The sequence below is a fragment of the Hemitrygon akajei genome, chromosome 15, assembly GCF_048418815.1.
Source record: "Hemitrygon akajei chromosome 15, sHemAka1.3, whole genome shotgun sequence".
NCBI lineage: Eukaryota > Metazoa > Chordata > Chondrichthyes > Myliobatiformes > Dasyatidae > Hemitrygon > Hemitrygon akajei.
The window spans coordinates 60,546,626-60,567,440 of NC_133138.1; the positions used below are offsets into that span (position 1 = coordinate 60,546,626).

General features: G+C 40.8%; 1 long non-coding RNA gene across 1 annotated transcript in view; it reads right to left on the minus strand.

Annotated features, from left to right (window-relative positions):
- Positions 1-1,765: 1,765 nt before the first annotated feature.
- LOC140739604 (uncharacterized) overlaps positions 1,766-20,815 on the minus strand; it is a 52,292-nt gene continuing 33,242 nt past the window's right edge. The window contains exon 3 of the long non-coding RNA XR_012101684.1: positions 1,766-1,903. This is a non-coding gene — a long non-coding RNA (uncharacterized lncRNA). The remainder of the gene's footprint in view (positions 1,904-20,815) is intronic.

Here is a 20,815-nt window from a genome sequence, read left to right on the forward strand (position 1 = left end):
ATATGTCAGTAGTGTAAATCATTGACCAAAGAGGAATTGATGGAATTTCTTAACTCCAATGACAATTGTGGGTGCTTCCACTCAATCCGGGCATAGTGGCTTTCTACCTTGCTTAATGTCCTTGATGCAAAAGCGATTGGGCGCTCTTCACCCAACAGCATGATGTTTGAGATAACTGCCTCCACAGCATAGGGTGATTTGTCGTAGGCCAACTGTATGGGGAATGACGGGTTGAAGTGTGTGAGTGCTTCAGATTGTGACAAAGCTGTTTTGGCCTTTTTAAAAGCCTCTTCACAGTGGTCTGTCTGCTGCCAGTGTGTTGATTTATTTGAAAACTCATGAAACTGTTTCAGCAATCTAGCTAGATTAGGAACAAGCTTTGCATAGTATGTTAGTAGTCCTAAGAAAGATCTTAAATGACTTCTGTACATTCTGTTGTAATGGAGTCTCTGCAGTTGCCTTCTACTTTGGTATCTTGTGAAGCTTTGAGTTGTTGATTACACGCCCAAAGTATTCAATTGAAGGTCAAAAGAACTCACATTTGTCCTTCCTGACCCTTAGCCCATATTCCTTGATCATTGTAGTGTAGCATCCAAGTTTTGTAAGTGCTCATGTTAATTTTTCCCAGTAAAGAGTGTGTCATCCGAATAGTATTAATCCCACTGTAACACACACTACTTCCCTCCCTGGAACAACCTCACCAGTGTAAGTCTTTAAAGTCAAACTTGCCCACTCGGGGGTAAGATGCTGCAATTTATCCTTGTAAACTGTTGCTGACTCCAGTGATACTACAGTACTCATGCCCAACTGCATCCTCCCTGTAGCCCAATCTGATCATGGGATCATCTAACAGCTATCTTTGTGCCCACAAAGAAATAATGCATACAAAGTCCCTTCAACCACAGAGGGAGAGTCACTCAGTCTGTCCTCAATATGCTCCGTCTTGTCATGTTTTTTTTTTGTTTTTCCAAAAGTAGATTTTCTTTATTACAGTGTTTTTGGTTGATGGTGTTTTTTTATTTTTACAGGCATGTTCAATATATTCCTTTTTGCCACAACTTTGGCAAGCTAAATACTTATACCAGCATTATTTTGCTGAATGCCCAGTTTTGCTACAACGGTATAACTGATGGCCAAATAGGTGTCTTGTTCTTAAAGTCAGTAGAAACTTTATGAACTTGAGAAGATGTGCTTAATAGCTGTACTTCTTTAGCTGCCATCTCCATAGATGTACTAATCACGATTGTCTTCTGTATTGTTAGCCTGTCTTCAAAAAGCAAACATTTCTGAATTGCCTCACTATGCAGACTACAAACAAGTCCCTCACGTAATGTGTCATTCAGCGACTCCTCAAAATCATAGTGTTCAGACAATTGCTTCAGTACTGCTACAGACTGAAATAGACTTGCCTTCCTCTTGATTCCTTTTATGAAGTCAAGCAATATAATCTAAGCAATAATCAGAGGTTTAGATGAATAGACGTCCTTTAAAACTTTAGCTATGTCCTCATAGGGCTTAACGGCGTGCTTAGCAGGTTGCAATAGACTGCATAATAAACTAAAAATTTTTGTACCCACCACAGTCAGGAAAGCTGGAGCACAACTATCCTCTGTAATTTGATTTGCCAGTGGAAAATATTCAATATTTCAGTGCTTGAATTCTATTGCTCTATTGTTTCGTCATATGGCCCCATACTCCCAAACATTGTTGCTACATTCAAACACATTCACATTGCAGAAAAGGTCATGAATCTTATCCATTTCTCTTTTGTTTTATTTAACCATCCCATCCTCATTCTCTCTCCTCAGGTTCTTCATTCACCACGCTTCCTGCAGCCGTTTTCTTTTCACTCTCCTACATTACACACCAGCACACCACCACTGTTGCACACGGACTCTTCTTCCTGGAAGGAACAAAACAATAAATATTCTGTGCCGATTTGTCACCTCATCACCAGTTGTTATGTTTGTAGTATTGAGAAGCTGTGTGGCCACAAATAACATGCATGAGAGACAGAGAGGTGAGGATCAAACATACAGCTGTTTTTTAACTTGTACAAGGGGTGATTGATGTTCATGGCTTAAGGTGGAAGGAGATGAGTTACACAACTCTCGTTACATGCACATGCAGTTCAACTCTGAGTGATAATGCAGAAAGTTTGAAGTTAATGACTCATCAGGGGTGATTGATAAGTTCATGGCCTGAGGTAGAAGGAGATGCTCCACGACCGCTGGTCTAAGTGTGTAACTGTAGGAGGGGACTATGTTGAAAAATAAATGTGCTAGGTTTTCTAAAATTGACTCCTTCTACCTTAGACCATGAATTATCAATCACCCCTTCTAAGTCATCTACTCAGAATGCCCTCTCACATTAAGTTCAGTACATAACACACAGGCAAGTTTGACAGCAGGCCATAATGGTCAAAATATACATGAATACATAACAGGTATTGTTTACTACTAAATTGGCTCAACTGCTCTGCTTTTGGGTCAATCTTCCTCTACATTTCCTGATAGTGTATCTCTCAATGACTGTATGAGAAATTAAAAAAAAAACACTCAGTGGACAAGGATGCCCAAACTTACACTTCATCAACAGCCTGCTTTCATCAGCAAGTCCAGCAGAGACTGCCACACTAGAAAATAGACCTTTAAGTTGACCTGCAAGGCATACACCATTGTCCTAGAAGACTAGGCTGTCAAAGAAGAAGTTCACAATGTAATACTATCTAAACAGCGAAAGTTCATTATTTTTCTCAGCATGCTAGATTACTCATTATTCAACATAACCATTACAATGGGACTGAACTATGCAATTAACAGGATTTCCCTTGGAATTTAAATTGCTTTGTATAGCAAAGCTCAAGATCTTGATAATTTTTCCAACTGTGTCTTTTGTTTTCCCGAAATCCTGGACCTAGATTGTGAAATGGACTACAAAAATTGAACAGGAACCATACTTTTAAAGCCTTATATGAAACATACTTACCGACTCCTGTCCTCTTTGCCAGAATAGTTTGAAACTTTCTGATCTTCTTTCCCACATATACTATTGCCACAGGGATCTCAGCTAACTGACTTATGCCAGTATCAACATGAGATGAGACCAGGGCTTTGTTTGCCTAGCCATCTAACCACTGCCAACTGTGCCAAATGCCAGACATATGTTCACAGTGTATGAAATAGCTGCTGAAGAAGACCTGAGCAGCTGAACATATTGGGTTGGGACACAGGGAGAAAACTCAGTCCTCATTTTCATTCTTTAAAATGTTTCTGAGTGTTTGAGAACTAAGTTTTATTATTTTAAAACGTCCACAGCAATCTTCACCACTGTTTACAGCACTTGATTTGTCATGGGATTGAGTAACTAAATTTAAATTCAGCTAACACTTTTTTTTTAGAAAGTAGGCTACTTGAGCCAATTATGATGTTCTGTGACCTTAACATATGGGCAATAATTTATAGTTTAGGGACTCTTCTTTCCCATCAATTATAGCCACTTTGATGCATGTTAGAATATATGATACCCTTGTCCACCACCAAATTGTCTCTGTAGTCAATACCAATCAAGCCAATATTTCTAGCTGTCATTTGAGTCTGAGATTGTCATAATGAAGCCAACCATGCAGCTTCAGGGATACATATAAAGATAATTTTTTAATAGTCAGTAAAGATTTTTGGTTGTGTGCATACATCTACTGATGCTTCTGGACACATCATCAGTGATGTTCCTGGAATCATCGGGTGTTTCGGGTCTTACAACATCATACACCCTCCTCCAGGTGACCCAGCCGGGGCTGATCAGACCCCAGCTTGTGTCCAGATGGCTAGCTACACATGACTGCATGGCTCCCCTCTCTTGAGCCACAGCCATCTTGAGGCCCTCTCTGCCACATCGGTGGTACTGCGGATGGCTCTCCTCTTCCTCTCTCCCTCGATGCCCAAATTGCTGAAGGCTCTAGCTAAGGAACGGGCTGCAAATCCCTTACAACCAACTTCCATTGGGAGACACCTCGCTGTCCATCCAGCCTGCTGGCAGTTGCTGACCAGTCCTGCAAACTTGGATAGCTTCCTTTCAAAGGCCTCTTCCAAGTGATCTTCCCATGGGACTGTCAGCTCCAGCATCACCACCTGCTTCGTAGACTCAGACACAAGGACAATGTCTGGTCGCAGGGTGGTGGCTGCGATATGGTCGGGGAACCTCAGCTGCCTTTCGAGGTCCACCAACAGCAGCTTTTTTGGTTTTGGTTAAATATAATGTAAATAAAATATAATGTAAATAATATAAATAAAGGATTTTTGATTAAATATAATGGCTAGAACAGCGGGTAATAAATAAGCAAGATCCTTGTTATTGGGTCAGTGGAAGTAAAAGTTTGCAAATTCTGTGGCCTTGACTTTTACGCATACAGCTCATTCTCTCTTTGTGGTATTGGGTTGAATTATAGAGTTAGATTGATGATATTCTGAAAAATGCTTCTCTTCATACCACATGCATATAGGATCTGTAAGGATAAATGACACTGGGCAAATAATAATAGTTTGTAAGTTTGACTTTGCTACTGGTGCATTGGACCACAGATCTATAAAAATGAAACACGAACAGAACAGCCCAAATAGCAAGAAACAGGCAAATCACGTGTGTTTTAGAAGGATGGATCTCATTTCTACCTTTCTTGCGATTTCTGTTATTAGTAGATAAGTGAGATGTAACAATGCACCAGTTCCTTGGGATTTAGGGGAATGAGGAAGAGGGAACTCCCAAGCACACTGATTTTTGCTCCAGTTGTCCTCTACAATTTCAATGCACTATCATGGAACCATGATGCCTAATTCTATATCTACCTTGAACAATTGGCAATTCATCCCAGGAACAGTTACAGTTAAGAAGTACTGTTCTGATCACAAGCCCCGGTGAAACGGGGGAGCAAATGACTTCACAGTTCACATGAAACTCTCAAAATTCTGTGCACTTAATGAGCACAAGTGTAGAAGTGTGAACAGTGTGCATGGATGAAGATCATTCCCCAGCAAAATCTGGATATGAATTAGCAGGCTCCTCGAGAACGTGAATTCAGCGCACACTTGTTTGTGAACTTCTATGTCATTGACAGTTTTCAAATTCTCATCCTTCAAAATTTGGCCTCAAGTATACACGATCTAAATTCTGAATGTAACTAAGGTGTCACAGGGTAGGGAGGTAGAGATGGGGACAGCACTAAGACGGGTGAGAATTAGACTATGCTGTCATACAGAATTTAGAGTCATCGAGATATATGTACAACATGGAAGCTTACCCCTCAGCCCAGAGTCCACACCAATCATCAACCACCCATTTACACAAATCTTATTTGTATTCTCCCCACGCTTTCATCGACTCCCTCCTGATTGAAACACGCAGCAACACTCAATGGGCAATTTACAGGGACTATTGACCTACCAACTGGCAGATGTTTGGGAAGTGAGAGGAAGCCACAACAGCCAAAGGATATCATGCGGTCACAGAGAGAATATGTAAACTCCACACCGGCTGCAGCCGAGGTCAGAATTGAAAGTGAGTATCTGGTACTGAGAAGTGGCTCTGCTAGACTGCAACCAAACAGTTATTTTAACTGGCCTACTTGATCACAGGGCTGGATCAAGATATTGTCCCTTGATATTTTGAGTTTTTGGTGTATTATTTATATCTCTGAATAATCATAACTTGCAACACCCCTGCAATCATCACATTTTTCCAGTTACTTGAAAGCAGTACCTGGTCAGTATGTAAACAGAGAAACATAGAAAACCTACAGCACTATACAGGCTCTTTGGCCCACAGGGTTGTGTCGAACGTAGATCATTACAGGCAGAGAAGCAAAGACACAATGTATCTGATATTGTATTGACTTTAGTGTTGCATCCTCCAGCCTCCTGCAGAATTTCTAATAGATTTGCCATTTTTCTATGCGGTCTCACTTTGCCATTAAGCAAATCACTATTTGGGATACCTTAGCTCCAGAACCTCTATCATTCTTGAAAAAACCTAGAAAACTTATTTCATACTCCTGGGAGTGTATATCTCACATAACCTATCATGGTCCCTGAACGCATCCTACATAATCAATGTGAAATTCTAATGAGATTAAAGCACCAACTCCGTTGAAACTGCACTGTGGCAGACAGGAGGGCTCAACAATGGGTTGTTGAAACTGACCAATGCATCAATGGCTCCAGGCTACCCGCCATCAAGGAGGAGGCTACGTAGCATCCACCACAAGACTAAAAAAAAGTTACTTTCCCCAAGCAGTAAGTCTGATCAACACTTCCACCCAGTAACCTACCCCACTACATGTCAGTCACCTTATGTACAGACAGTCATGTATTTAAGATTAACTTAACCTACATTTTGTCAATCTATGTACATATGTTATCTTATGTATTCATATTTATTGTTTTTTTTACTATAATTGCAATTTTAATCTTAGTGTTTATATATATATAATATGCTGCATTGTATCCTGAATAACAATTATTTTGTTCTTTAAACTTGCGTACTGGAAATGACATTAAACAATCATGAGTCTCCCTTTTCCAAAATAAGAAACATCGTGATTCTGCTTTCATACGTTGCAACAATGTCAGTTTTCTCTGTCAGTCAGAGACACTTTTGTATTGAGTTAGGCGGGAGACTGCAGGCTCAAGTCTTACTGTAGCAACCTGAGTACAAAATCTAGGTTGACAATCAGCGCAATACTGAAGGAGTGCTTAAATGTTTGAAGAACTATACAGTATAACTGATAGTTTCTCATTCCAAGGTCTAATTTGCTGTCTCAGATGGATATACAAACATATCCCATGGTATCACAAACAAGAGAAAATCTGCAGATGCTGGAATTCTGAGCAAAACACTCAAAATGCTGGAGGAATTCAGCAGGCCAGGCAGCATCTATGAAAAAAATACAGTCAGCATTTCGAGCTGAAACCCTTCAGCGGGAATGTATTCCATGCTGTGGTTGTTTGGGTGTTTATGAAAGTGGACATGAGTTGCTATATTTTCTGAGAAGTTATGAATGGAACTGATCACTGTACAATCATTGATGGACATCCTCACTTTTGAGCACACAAATGAAGTCAAACTCACTGAGGAAGCTGCTGATGATGGTTGAGCATTGAACAACACCTTACAGAATTCCTGTGGTGCTATCCTGGGACTAGATCATTGGCTTCAAAGTTTAAAGTAAATTTATTATCAAAAGAGATTAATTTTCCTGTGGGCATTTACAGTAAGTACAAAAAAACACAATGTCATCAATGAAAAACTACACACAAAGATGAACTAACAACCAACATGCAAAAGACAACAAATTGTGCAAATACATTAAAAAAATATAATAATAATATAATAAAATATATAATGAATGCTGTTGAGAACCTGAGTTATAGAGACTTTGAAACTGAAATCCATAGGTTGTGGAATCAGTTCAGTGCTGGGGTGAGTGAAGTTATCCATAGGGTTCGGATCAGTTGCTGGAGCCTGATGATTGAGGGGTAATAACTGTTTCTGAAATGAGTGGTGTTGGACCTAAGGCCACTGTACTACCTTCCTGATGGCAGCAGCAAGAAGAGAGCAAGGCCTGGGTGGTGGGTCTTTGATGATGGAAGCTGCTTTCCTGTAACAGCGCTCCTTGTAGATGTGCTCAATGGTGGGGAGACCTTCACCCGTGATGGACTGGGTTGTATCCATTACTTTTTGTAGGCTTTTCCATTCAAGTGCATTCATGTTTCCATACCAGGCCGTATCAAACAATAACCATTTTTAAAAACGTGCTATGTATTATTCCAACCAGTGGAACGTTTTCCACTCAGTTGTCTTCTCGTAGACTGCAGACTTATTAGGGCCCCTTGGTACCAAAACAGTTTAATGTCAAAGTCAGTCACACTTATCTCACCACTGGAATTTAGCTGTTTATTCCATGGTTAGATCAAGGCAGTGATGATGAACAGACCTGAGTGGTCATTCATAGAACAGCTGGTTTGGAATAGCTCAGCTATATCTTGATATGGATCCTCAGAAATGCTGACATTGTTTAGAATATAACTGAGAATAAACAGGTGTAGACTAATAGATGAAGTCAGTTTTGGGTAATTTTATTTGCTACATAAAGGGAGATAGATAGCTCTTTTTAACTTTATTTATAATACTGGTACAAGCCAAATTCTATCCAAGCCCCTAAATCTTACCAGAAATTTTGTATTTCTTGTACAGTGGTCCGATTGAAGCATTTTCTTAAAACTGAAAAAATTGTTGCAGTTTATGGAATGCTGTTTTTTTTCTCAAAATACTAATAGAGAAATTCTCTAATACCATGTCAATTTTCCAAGTGTAAGTTCTGAGGCATTTGTGCTTTCTACCTGACTGTGGCATCGAGAAAGGAGTATGGCCTGAGTGGTGGGGATTCTGGTTGCTCCAGTTTCTTCTGACATTTCAAAAATATGTGAGTTAAAGTTCAAATTAAAAATGTATTATCAGAGTACATACATGTCACCACATACAACCCTGAGATGCTTATTCTGCAGGAATGCTCAAAAGATCTACAGAGCAGTAGCTGTAAATAGGATCAATGAACAACAAAATGTGCAAATGCAAATATAAATTAATAGCAATAAAGAACGAGCATGAAATAACAAGATGAAGAGTCCTTAACTTGAGACCAGTTGTGGGAACACGAGAAGTAGTTATCCCCTTTTGTTCAAAAGCCTGATGGTTGAGGGGTAGTAACTGTTCTTGAACCTGGTGGTGTGTGTTCTGAGGAACTTATATCTTCTACCTGATGGCAGCAGCGTGGAAAGAGAATGACCCGGGTGGTGAGGATCTTTGATGATGGATGCTGCTTTTCTATGGCAATGTTTCATGTAGGTATGCTCAATGGCTGGGAGGGTTTTACCGTGATGTACTAGTCAGGGGAGGATTTTACCATGATGTATTGGGCCGAATCCATTACCTTGTGTAGGGTTGTCTGCTCAAAGATATTGATGTTCCCATACCAGGCCGTTTTGCAGCCAGTCGGCACACTTTCCACCACACATCTATAGAAGTTTGCCAAAGTTTTTGATGACATGCCAAACCTCTGCAGATTCCTGAGGAAGTAGAGGAACTGTCGTGATTTCTTTGTAATAATATTTATATGATGGGTCCAGGACAAGTCCTCTGTGATAGTGACACCCAGGAATTTAAAGTTACTGACCCTCTCCATCTCTGATCCTCCAATGATCAGGAGCTCATGGACCTCTGGTTTCCCTCTCCTGAAGTCTAAAATCAGATCCCTGGTCTTATTGACATTGAGTGAGAGGTTGTTGTTATTACCCCACTCAGCCAAGTTTTCAATCTCCCTCCTGTATGCTGATTCATCACCCCCTTTGATGCAGCTCAAAATAGTGGTGTCATCAGCAAACTTGTATATGGTGTTGGAGCTGTACTTAGTTACATAGTGATAGGTGCAAAGGGAGTAGAGCAGGGGGCTAAGTACACATCCCTGTGGCGCTTCTGTGCTAATGGAGATTGCGGAGGAAACTTTTTTTGCCAATCTGAACTAACTGGGGTCTACAAGTGAGGAAATCCAGTATCCAATTGCACAATGCAGTACTGAGGCCCAGGTCTTGGAGTTTGCTGATTAGTTTTGAGGGGATGATGGTATTAAGTGCTGAGCTGTAATCATAAAGAGCATCCTGATGTATCTTTGCTGACCACATAGTCCCAGGTTGTGTGAAGAGCTAATGAGATAGCATCTCTGTAGATCTATTGCTGCAGTGGGGCGAATTGGAGTGGATTCAAAAATCCACACTGACAGGAGCCGATGTGCTTCAACACCAGCCTCTCAAAACAATTCATCACTGTGGATGTAAGTGCCACTGGCTGATGATCACTGAGACAGATTACTATGCTCTTCTTGGGCCCCAATATGATTGAAGCTTGCTTGAAGCAGTTGGGTACCACATGGTGCCGGAGATTGAAGATATCCGTGAGTACACCAGCTAGCTGGTCAGCGCAGGTCTTCAGTGCTCGGCCAGGTACTCTGTCCGGATCGGATGCTTTCCTTGGATTCACTCTCTTGAAGGCCAACCACAAGTCTTTTTCAGATACCGAGACAAAACAACCATCAAAAGACATGGTTGTCCACAATTGTTCCTCCCTGTTCTGGTGGTCAAAGTGAGCATAGAAGGCATCGAGCTCATCTGGAAGTGAAGATCTGTTGTCCACTATGTCACAAGATTTAACTTTGTAGGAGATTATGGCATTCAAACCCTGCCACAGCTCTCAAGCATCCCTCGTTGATTCCAGTCTAGTCCGGAATTGCCACTTTGTCTACGTGATGGCTTTCTGGAGGTCATACCTGCATCTCTTGAAGCATTCTTGATCTCTAGACTTGAATGACTCTGATCTGACTCTCAGCAAATTCTGGATTTTATTGTTCATCTGGGGTTTCTGATTGGGGTAAACCCTGAATGAGTTTGTGGGTCACACTCATCCACAGCTGTTTTAATAAAGTCTGTTATGACCCTGGTGCAGTTATTCACGTCCTCAGTTGAATGCTTAAACATGACCCAGTCCACTGACTCAAGGCAATCCTGTAACTTTTCCTCAGCCTCCCACAACCACCTCTTAGTTGTCTTGATCTCTGGAGGTGTGCTGTATAGGCTCTGTCTGTATGTAGGTGGCAGCAGTACAGCCAAATGATCCGAATCTCAGAAAGAGTAGTGTAGCAGTCATCTAGTGGTCACCAAATACAACTTGAAATGTATCGGGATGGACTGTTCCTTGCTTGCAGACAATATCATGAAGTTTTGTGAATACTTGCGTCTAAGCGGCTACTGGTGGTATATAAACTGCGGTCAAGATCACGGATGAGAACTCCCAAGGAGAATAGAACATCTACATTTAATTGTTAGGTGTTCTAAGTCAGGGGAACAAGAGGTCGACATAACCCCAACATCCAAGCACCAGTGAGAATTGACTAAAAAGCACACGCCACCACCTTTTTTCTTGCCAGAGTTCGCGGTTCAATCCATTCTGAAAATTGTAAAACCTTCCGATTGTGTCAGTTCATCTTGTGTGTTTGCCATTAACCAGGTCTCAATGCAACAAACAACTGCTATCTGCCTCATCTGCCTCTGATACAGCAGCCTTGCCCTGAGACCATCAATCTTATTCCTCAGTGTCTGCACATTTGCCAACAAGACACTGGGTAGAGGAGGGCCTCATCCCTCAGCACTTCAGCCTGGTTTGAATCCCGCCTCTCCTGCTGCATTTCCAGCCGTGGCTTTGACCCTTAAAGGTGCTATGCTTAACTGCTCCGCAGCTCATGACTTCGCTCCTCATTTAATTGTTGAACGTGAGATACGAAAATCTTTGATGTAGTTTTGTAGCCTGTTGTTAGGAGGAAATTTACATACTGCAGATTGCAGTGAAAGTAATTCAAAAGGAGTATATGTAAGAGGAAAACTGGTACAGTTTTCTGTAACACACAGAGAGTCGCCGATACATGCCGGTGCTACCTTCAGTTAAAAAGGGGTACTAGGTTAAATAATCTAGGAATATAGGAGGAGGGGTGGAGTTGTTGGGCATGTGAATTTGATCTTAAGAAAGCAAGGGGAGGGTTAGTGTAAGAACAAGTGATGATCGGCAGGATCTTGGTGGGTCAAAGGGCATGTATCCGTGCTGTATCTCTCTGTGATTCTGTGACTCTGTTTCCTTAAATCTTCGTTTAATCTACACCAGACATGTGAATAATAAATAATAAATCACCAATGTTATACATTGATAAATTAAGACAATATGTGACCCAGCCGAAGTTCTAAGTTAGAGTTCAAAAGTTAGAAGGAAATTATATTATCAAAGTACATATATGCTACCATATACTGTACAATCCTGAGATTAATTTTCTTCTGGGCATGCTTAACAAATCTAGAATACTAACTGTAATGCAATCGATCGAAGTCCTCCCAAAAAGGGCATTCAACCAGAGTGCAGAAGACAACAAACTTTGCAAATGCAAATATAAATAAGTAGCAATAAATCATGAGAACATGAGATGACGAGTCCTTGAAAGTGAGTCCATTTCAATGACAGGGCGAGTGAAGTTATCCTCTTTTTGTTCAAGAGCATGTTGATTGGTGGGTAGTAACTGTTCCTGAAACTGGTGAGTCCTGAGGCTCCCGTACCTTCTACCTGATGGCAGTGGTGAGAAGGGAGCATGTCCTGGGTGGTGGGAATCTCTGATGATGAATGCTCCTTTCTTATGACAGGGTTTGATTTAAATATGCTCAGTGGTTGGGAGGGCTTTACTCATGAAAAATTGGGCCGAATTCATTACTTTTTGTAGGATTTTCCATTAGTGTTTCCATACCAGGCTGTAACACAGCCAGTCAATATACCCTGCAGCACAAACAATACTACCTGAAGAGTTCCCATACCTGTCGGGATATGTAGTTGGAGAGTTGTTTTTGGTTCCCAGTGACTTTTTAAGCCTTTGTAACATTGTCAGCTGAAGTTTGGCAGTAATTCAGAACCATATGTCTACTGGCTTCTGGCAGTAGCTGTTCAGTTTGATTATATTGGCTGCAAGAAGACCATAAAAGGTGCAAATTTTTTTTTAACCTTTCAAGGTGCCACTGATTGTACTAATAAGAGTGAAGAAAAGGGCATGGTTATAAAGGAAGGACATAATGAGAGATTGCAGCATGCAAATCACATAGATCATTAAACTATATTTCACATGTCAGTGGAGCAATCTCCAGTTTCTGCAGCAATAAGTGACATAAGTCAAAGGTTATGCAGTATTTACTGCAGCTTTTGCTGTTGGTTCATTCTAGGATATAATAGAGAGAAGGCAGATCACTGCAGTCTTTGTGAGGAGAACACCGAAATGGAGTGCCACAAAATTCGCTTCTTGGCTTTCAAATATTTAATATTTATGTTAATGTCATGAATGAGGGAGCAGAGTTTAAAGTACCCAAGTTTGTCGGTGACACGAAAATAGATGGGAGTGTCCAGAGGACTTGAAGATTGCGAATGTCACTCTTCTTTAAGAAGGGAGGAAGGCAAAAGAAAGGAAATTATAGTGTAGTCAGCCTAACCTCAGTGGTTGAGGAAGTGTTGGAGTCCATTATTAAGGACGAGATTTGGGGATATTTGGAGATTAATGATAAAATAAGTCGAAGTCAGCATGATTTCTGTAAAGGAAAATCATGCCTGACAAATCTGACTCAATGGGCTGAATGGCCTAATTCTGCTCCTACGTCTTGTGGTCTTATGGCAATAAATGATAATATTTGGATTCTACAAAAGAATGTATATAGGTGGAGTGACTGTGTTAAAAACTTGCCGGATGGAGTTTAATGCAGGGAAGTATCTGCTGCCCTTCCTATGGATGTCGACACAGCCATGCTGCGAGCTAAACAACTTCCCAAAAATCACCTGAGACAGAAGCTTTCTTTCAGAGTTTTCATGAGATTTCTTTTCTTAGAAGCTGCAGAGAGTTAAGTAAAATACATATTCAATTCAATACAGAATCACTGTGAGTCTGAATTTATTAAGTTGTTCTCACAATGGGTATTATCCGAGTAGAACACATATGCAACGCTCCATAACTATACATAAGAGTAAACATGTGTTGCAAATAAACTAAATACTTTCTTCAAAATATCTCTAATAATGTTTACCAATATCATCATATTGCTATTCAAGGGCAAACTGTGGATAGAGATGCATAGCTTTCCACCATATGCTTTAAGCCAGAATAAACATCTAACAGAGCAGGAAGTGATGTAACAACAGCTTACAGATAGGAAGTGATGTCATACAAAATGAACTGCACCTCCAGAGGCCAGATCAAACTGTGAGATCAAGAGCAAAAATGGTAGACTATTATTTAAGTGGCTAGGGATTGCAGATGAGTGTAGGATGAGGGATCTAGGTGTTCTTGTGCATAAATCACAATAAGATTTCAGGCAGGTACATCAAGTCATTAGGAAGGCAAATTACAATTTAGTCTACATTGCAAAGAAGTTTCAAAAAAGAGAAGTATTGTTACAATTGGATAGGACAATGGTGAGACTACACCTGGAGTAAACTGTACAGTTATTTCCACTTCTGCTTAAGAGAGGATATAGTAGCATTGGAAGATGTCCAGAAGAGATTCACTTGACAAATTACTGGGTTGATAAGTTTGTTCTATCATGAATAGCAAAGAAGTTAGTTCATTATATTTTGGAATTTAGATGAATAAGGGGTGGTCTTACAGAGATTTTACATCCCGAGGGGAATGACAGGGCAAATGTTTTGATGTTTCCACTAGTGGGAGAGTCTTGAACAAGAAGACATGGTTAAGGAGTAGTCATTTAAAACTGATGTGTGTGGGTATTTCTTCCTCAGCTGTGCTCAGTATTGCCAAGTAGCTTGGTGTGATAACTTTCCACTTCATAGGGAAAAGCGATGACCTCCTCCTGTCAGGTAGAATCACCAGGTCCTCCAGTGCAGTGCCTGGAAGACCAAACAAAGTGTTTGGTTATCCTTATCTTTTTCTACCTTCAGGTGAACCAAAATGCAAAAATCCACTTCCTATTTAAGAGGTAAAGTGTGCCTTTAAATAGTGTGAGGACTCATTAGAATACTTGCCACAAAGAGATGAGTCGCTAATCAACAATAAAGCTAACATATACAGCCCAGCTACAACATGTACTTGTAATAATGATGTGCCTTGCTGGTTATCACAACAAAAACTGGGCCAAGCCAACTGAAACTCTTGAGTCATTTGAGAGAGGAATGCACTATATGTACCTTTGAAGAATACAGAAGGAAGTCTATGAACTGCTTACAATTTACACTCAGTGGCCACTTCATTAGGTACCCCCGTATATCCGCTCATTAGTGCAATTATCTAATCAGCCAATCATATGGTAGCAACTCGATCCATAAACACATGCAGATATGGTTAAGTAGTTCAATTATTGTTGAGACCAAGCATCAGAATGGGGAAGAGTTATGACCTAAATGACGTTGAATGTGGAATAATTATTGGTGCCAGACGGGTTGATTTGAGTATCTCAAAAACTACCGATCTCCTGGGATTTTCATGCACTACAATCTCTAGCGTTTACAGAGAGTTGTGCAACAAGACATCCAGTGAGCAGCAGTTGTGTGAGCAAAACTGCCTTGTTAATGAGAGAGATCAGAGGAGGATGGCCAGATTGGTTCAAGGTGATAAGAAGGCAGCAGTAACTCAGATACCTGCGAATTACAATAAGCTGTGCAGAAGAACCTCTCTGAACGCACAACACATGGATGGGTCTTAATATGACCTTGAAGTAGATGGGCTACAGTAGTAGAAGACAACATTGGGTTCCACTCTTGTACTTAATAAAGGGACCATTGAGCATATATGAGTACTGGATAAGCAAATTATTTCAAGCACAGGCAACTAGATCAATTCATTTCACTTTATGTATAATTGATTCAATTTAAAACTAGCGTGGCTAAATTGCACAACACAGACCAATACTGTACATTAATTTGATTTGAATCAGTTTCCCAGTTTATCTTGAAAGAGTTACAATTGATTTTAGCTGCAGCCGAAGTGAACAACAGCAATAGTTTTGAAATCCCTTGCTTTTTCCTTCACAACTGTCAATTTATTGGTTTCAATTATTTGTCGTCTTCTTCCTTCTATTTAAAAATGTATTGGGAATAAATTGGATTATGTTGGAAAACATGCACCAGGATTGCAACGTGCGATTATCTCATGCTCATTTGACTTGTTGCAGGTCACACACATAGTTGATGCCACTTGCATATTGTCATATAACAGCATGATGCCGCTGGCAGTGTTAATTACCCTCAGATCATTCTGCAGGGTGCAATTATAGAAGAGGCTTACACCACCGCAGGTTAGCCAGTTATGATTAAACCTAGCCAGCATCTTTAGAGGTGATTCTACACAGTGAATGTGGCAACTGAGATGAGCCTTGCTTGTAATGGGTGGGCAGGGGTGTGGGGAGCTGGAAGGGTGTGGCTATTCCAATAATGGAAGAAGTTGCAGAAAACAACTGATAATGGACACTCATATTTTCAGACGTAGCAGAAGCAGGAGGCCACTTTGAAGTGACAATGAGAGGACGTGGCTGTTGACGTCCGCATGAGAATTTGGGCCACAATCACGTGTGCATGGCTAAAGTCAGCTAATGCATCTTCAAAGTTCATTTCTTAAGAACACTGTTCACCTCATGTACTCCTCAGTGCTCCACATCTTTGTTATTTATTTACCTATCTTTATTAATGTGAAATCATACTTCTCATCACATTCTCAAATACGTACCACATGTACGATTGCCACACACACGTATCTCATGGCCCACACAAGCTATCAACTACTCACATCACCGAACAAGCAGAGGGACCTTCGGGTGACATAATTTTCAGTAAGAGCAAGAAATTGGTGAGGCTTATGTACAACTGCAATGACACATCTTTCAAAGAGGGAGCGTGCAAGCCCTAGCATTACAGGATTGTGATTGATAGTAAGACTAAGATGATTTCAGCAAACAGAAATCTATTTTTTTTTGTCATTTACTTCTTTTCCTTCATTCATTATTCCTTTTGATTGTCAAGCTGCAGGAGCTGTAACCATTTAGCTGTCTCATTATGACCCTTCTCCTATGCTTGTAACCCTCTTTCATTTGGCCAAGGAAGTCTAATCCAGCGAGGCAGTTGTTCAATAGCAAGAGCACAGGAACAGACACACCCTTGGTCAATATGGCACGCAGCCACCAGCTCAGCAAACCTTCTCTTCACGAACCATGTAGATTAGTTTTAAGGCATGTGATGAGTCACTTTCCACAAATACCCTGCAGCTAAGGCAGGGAGGAAGGGGTACCCAGGTCCAGCTACCAAGAAGAGACTTTCACAGGGAGGTTTGCAGAGTAAGGCTAATTGATTTATACAGGACTTAGTAGGGAAAATGGGTTTTGAACTGGTACCCTTCTAGTTTGGGTACTGTATTTTGTTCATTTTTTTGAACATGGTTATTGCTGAAAAGGTCAACATTCATTGCCAATCATAATTGACCTGGAGATAGCAGTGAGCCACCTTCACCTTCTTTAGTAGCTGAAGTCCATCATTGGGAGAGATTTCAAGATTTAGGCCCAACTATGATAAATGATTAGTGAAACATTTCCAAATCAGGATGTTGTTCAACTACAGGGGAACCTGCAGGCAGTAGTGTTACCTTGTGATTGTTGTCCTTGTTCACTTTGATTGGAGAATTTGTAAGTTTTGGAGGTGTACATCTACATGAACTGTTGTTGCAGGAAAGCAGTATCCATCATCAGGGACCCCCACAACCCAGGACCTGCTCTCCTCTCACCGCTACCATCAAGAAGGTAGTACAGGAGCCTCAGAGCTTACACCACCAGGTTCAGGAATAGTTATTACCCCTTAATCATTGGCCTTGTGAACCAAAGGGGATAACTTCACTCAACTTCACTTCATCATTGAAATGATCGCACAACTTATGGACTTACTTTCAGGGAGTCATCATCTCATGTTCTTGATAATTATTGCTTATTTATTTATTATTATTCTCTCTTTCTTTTTGTATTTGTGCAGTTTCCGTTTTTTGCATGCTGTTCGAATGCCCAAGTTGGTGCAGTTCTTCATTTATTCTATTATGGATTTATTGTACATGCCTACAAGAAAATAAACCACAGGGTTGTATATAGAGTAGCAAAGACAAATTACCGCCATGTGTTGCATTGATGGCATGCACTACAGCCACAGCGTGCTGGTGGTGGATGGGATGACACACTAAAGGCTTACTTTGTCTTGTATGGGATCAAACTTTGAGGATTGTTAGTGTACTGTCCTGGTTAAGATTTATATTGCTATGCTGTAGGTATTCCATTTCAGCAGTTTTCTGCAAAGATAGTGTGTTCTGCTGGTAGAATGTTTTGATTTCGGCTAAAGATAAAAGCCCGGCTGTTCCATTTAGGAATGTTGTGTCAGCCAGTCAGAATGGAATTGGGAGAAAATTCGAGCGAGTGGGGTGGAGAGAGTTCTGGTGACAGACAGTGCGGTTCGTGGGTCTCTGTGGCAGGAGCAACAGAGAGGACAGGAGAAAAGATGGCAGAGACTGCATGAGAAGGAGCATCCCTGTTGCATGAAGTGCTTCATCCAGATGTGTTGACGCGTGGCCTAGTGGGCAAGGCATCAGACTAGTAACCTGAAGGTCACTGGTTCAAGCCTTAGCTGAGGCAGTGTGTTTGTGTCCTTGAGCAAGGCACTTAACTACACATTGCTCTGTGATGTCACCGGTGCCAAGCTGCATGGGTCCTAGTGCCCTTCCCTTGGACAACATCGGTGGTGTGGAGAGGGGAAGGCCTGCAGCTTGGGCAACTGCCGGTCTCCCATACAACCCTGCCCAGGAACCCTCCAGGCGCAGATCCATGGTCTCTCGAGACCGACGGATGCCACCACCAACTCACAAGTTGGTTATGATGAGGGATTTGATGATAGTAAAGCCATTGAATATGATGGGCAGATGGTTAGATTCTCTCTTGTTGGTGGTGGATACTGCCTGGCACTTGCACATTGTCTACCTAATTTGCTAGTTAGAAAAGTGGTCCAACTGTAGCTATGAAACAAAGTTAGAGACAATAGTAGATCAAAGGCAAAAGTGCATGATGTTGTCAAAAATTCAGTGAGCCTTTGGATTGGAAAAATTCATAACCTATCAAAAAAGAAAACTGATGCAGGAAGGAACACCAAGTTGGTGTGAAATATAAAAAAAACTACAATTACTTTTATGAATATGTAAAAAGAAAAAGTTCAACTAAAGCTAACGTGGGTACTATACAGACTGAGATGGATAAATTACATTGGGAAATGAGGGAATGGCAGAGCAATTAAACAAATACTTGTTGCCATCTCCATGAAAGAAGATATGGAAAGCCTGGAAGTAGTAGGAAGCTTCAGGTCAAGAGTAAATACGGAACTCAAAGAAATCAGTATTAATAAATTATTAGTATGGGAGAAGTTATTAGGACCCAAATCACGAGGATCTGATGAGAAACATTTCAGGTTTTGAAAGAGGTGATTGTTGAGATAATCATCTTCCAAATTTCCATGAATTCTTCAATGATTCACATGGGTGGGAAGGTTGCAAATATAAGAAAGAAAGGAGTAAGACAATGGAGAATTATAGGGCAGCTGGCCTGACATCTGTGGTAAGGAAAATTCTTTAATCTTTTATTTAAGAAGGAGTTACAAGACATTCAGAAAACAGTAAGATCAGATAGAGTCAATGTGGATTTAAAAAAGAGAAATCATGTTTGACAAATTGGTTCATTTTTTGGGGTTACAATTAGCAGTATAGAAGAGGGCAAACCAGTTGATTTTTTTTTTATTTGGACTTTCAGAAGCCTCCGATAAAGAGGCCAGATAAAACCTAATACCTACCATTCTGCAACATATTTGCTTTACAAGGGGTCTTTTCCCTGAAATGTTAACTCTTCTTCTATTTCCACAGATCATCTATGACCTGAGTGTTTCTAACTCTTTCTGCTCTTCTTTCATATTTCCATCATCTGCATTTTCTTTAATTTTATTTATTGGAAGAGGATTTGGCAGAAGAGTCATCCTGTGCCAATAATGAAGAGTCTTGGTAAGGGCCATTTCTATGAGGGGATCAAAGCTATAATGAGGTCAGGAACTAAGTGGTCCCAGAGAAATCAAACTGGGTTTCAATAAGCATGATATTAGGGAGCTGGAACCAGTCAGTAGCACAGTTAATGACACCAGCTATCAAGCTGAGAGTGCTGATATCATAGGTCTTGATAATGGTGTCTCATGACGTCTAGTAGTCCAGAAAACAGTAGTCCAGGAAAGATCTTTCCACTGATAGGTGAGACTAGAACAAGGGGACATTGACTCAAAATTCAGGGGAGTAGATTCAGGACAGAGATGAGGAGGAACTGCATTTCCCAGAGATTGGTGAATCTGTGGAATTCTCTGCCTAATGAAGCAGTGGAGGCTACCTCAGTAAATATATTTAAGACAAGGTTGGATAGATTTTTGCATAGTAGGGGAATTAAGGGTGATGGGGGAAAGGCAGGTAGATGGAGATGAATCCACGGCCAGATCAGCCATGATCTTATTGAATGGCGGAGCAGACTTGACGGGTCAGATGGCCGACTCTTGCTCCTATTTCTTAAGTTCTTAAAACAAGGATCCAGCAGATTATTAGGATTGCTGAAGCTTTGCCACAGGAGAGTTGTAGAAATCTCATGTACTGCTGTGGGATTAAAACATTTCAGTGCCTTTGTTGATGTCTGTCAGCCAGCCAGTTTGGTTGTCTCTGCCAAATAGAAATGCAGTCTGAAGCCCAAAGCTGCTGGAAATCATCTTGGACAGCTATTCACAACCACCTCCACTTCAGCTCAGTGATTTTTAGCTCATAATTTAAACAGTGAGGTTGGATAGATATGATGGCAAAAGAAAGTCAAAGGCATGCAAGCCGATATACACTCAGTAGCTACTTGGTTAGGTTCAGGTGGTACCTAATAAAGTAGCCAACGAGTGTACATATGTCCATAGCCTTCTGCTGCTGTAGCCCATCCACTTCAACATTTGACATGCTGTGCATTCAGAGATACTCTTCCGCATAACACATGGTTATTTGAGTTACCATCACCTTCCTGTCAGCTTGAACTAGTCTGGACATTTTCTGTTGACCTCTCTCACTAACAAGGCGTTTTCGCCAACAGAACTGCCACTCACGAGATGT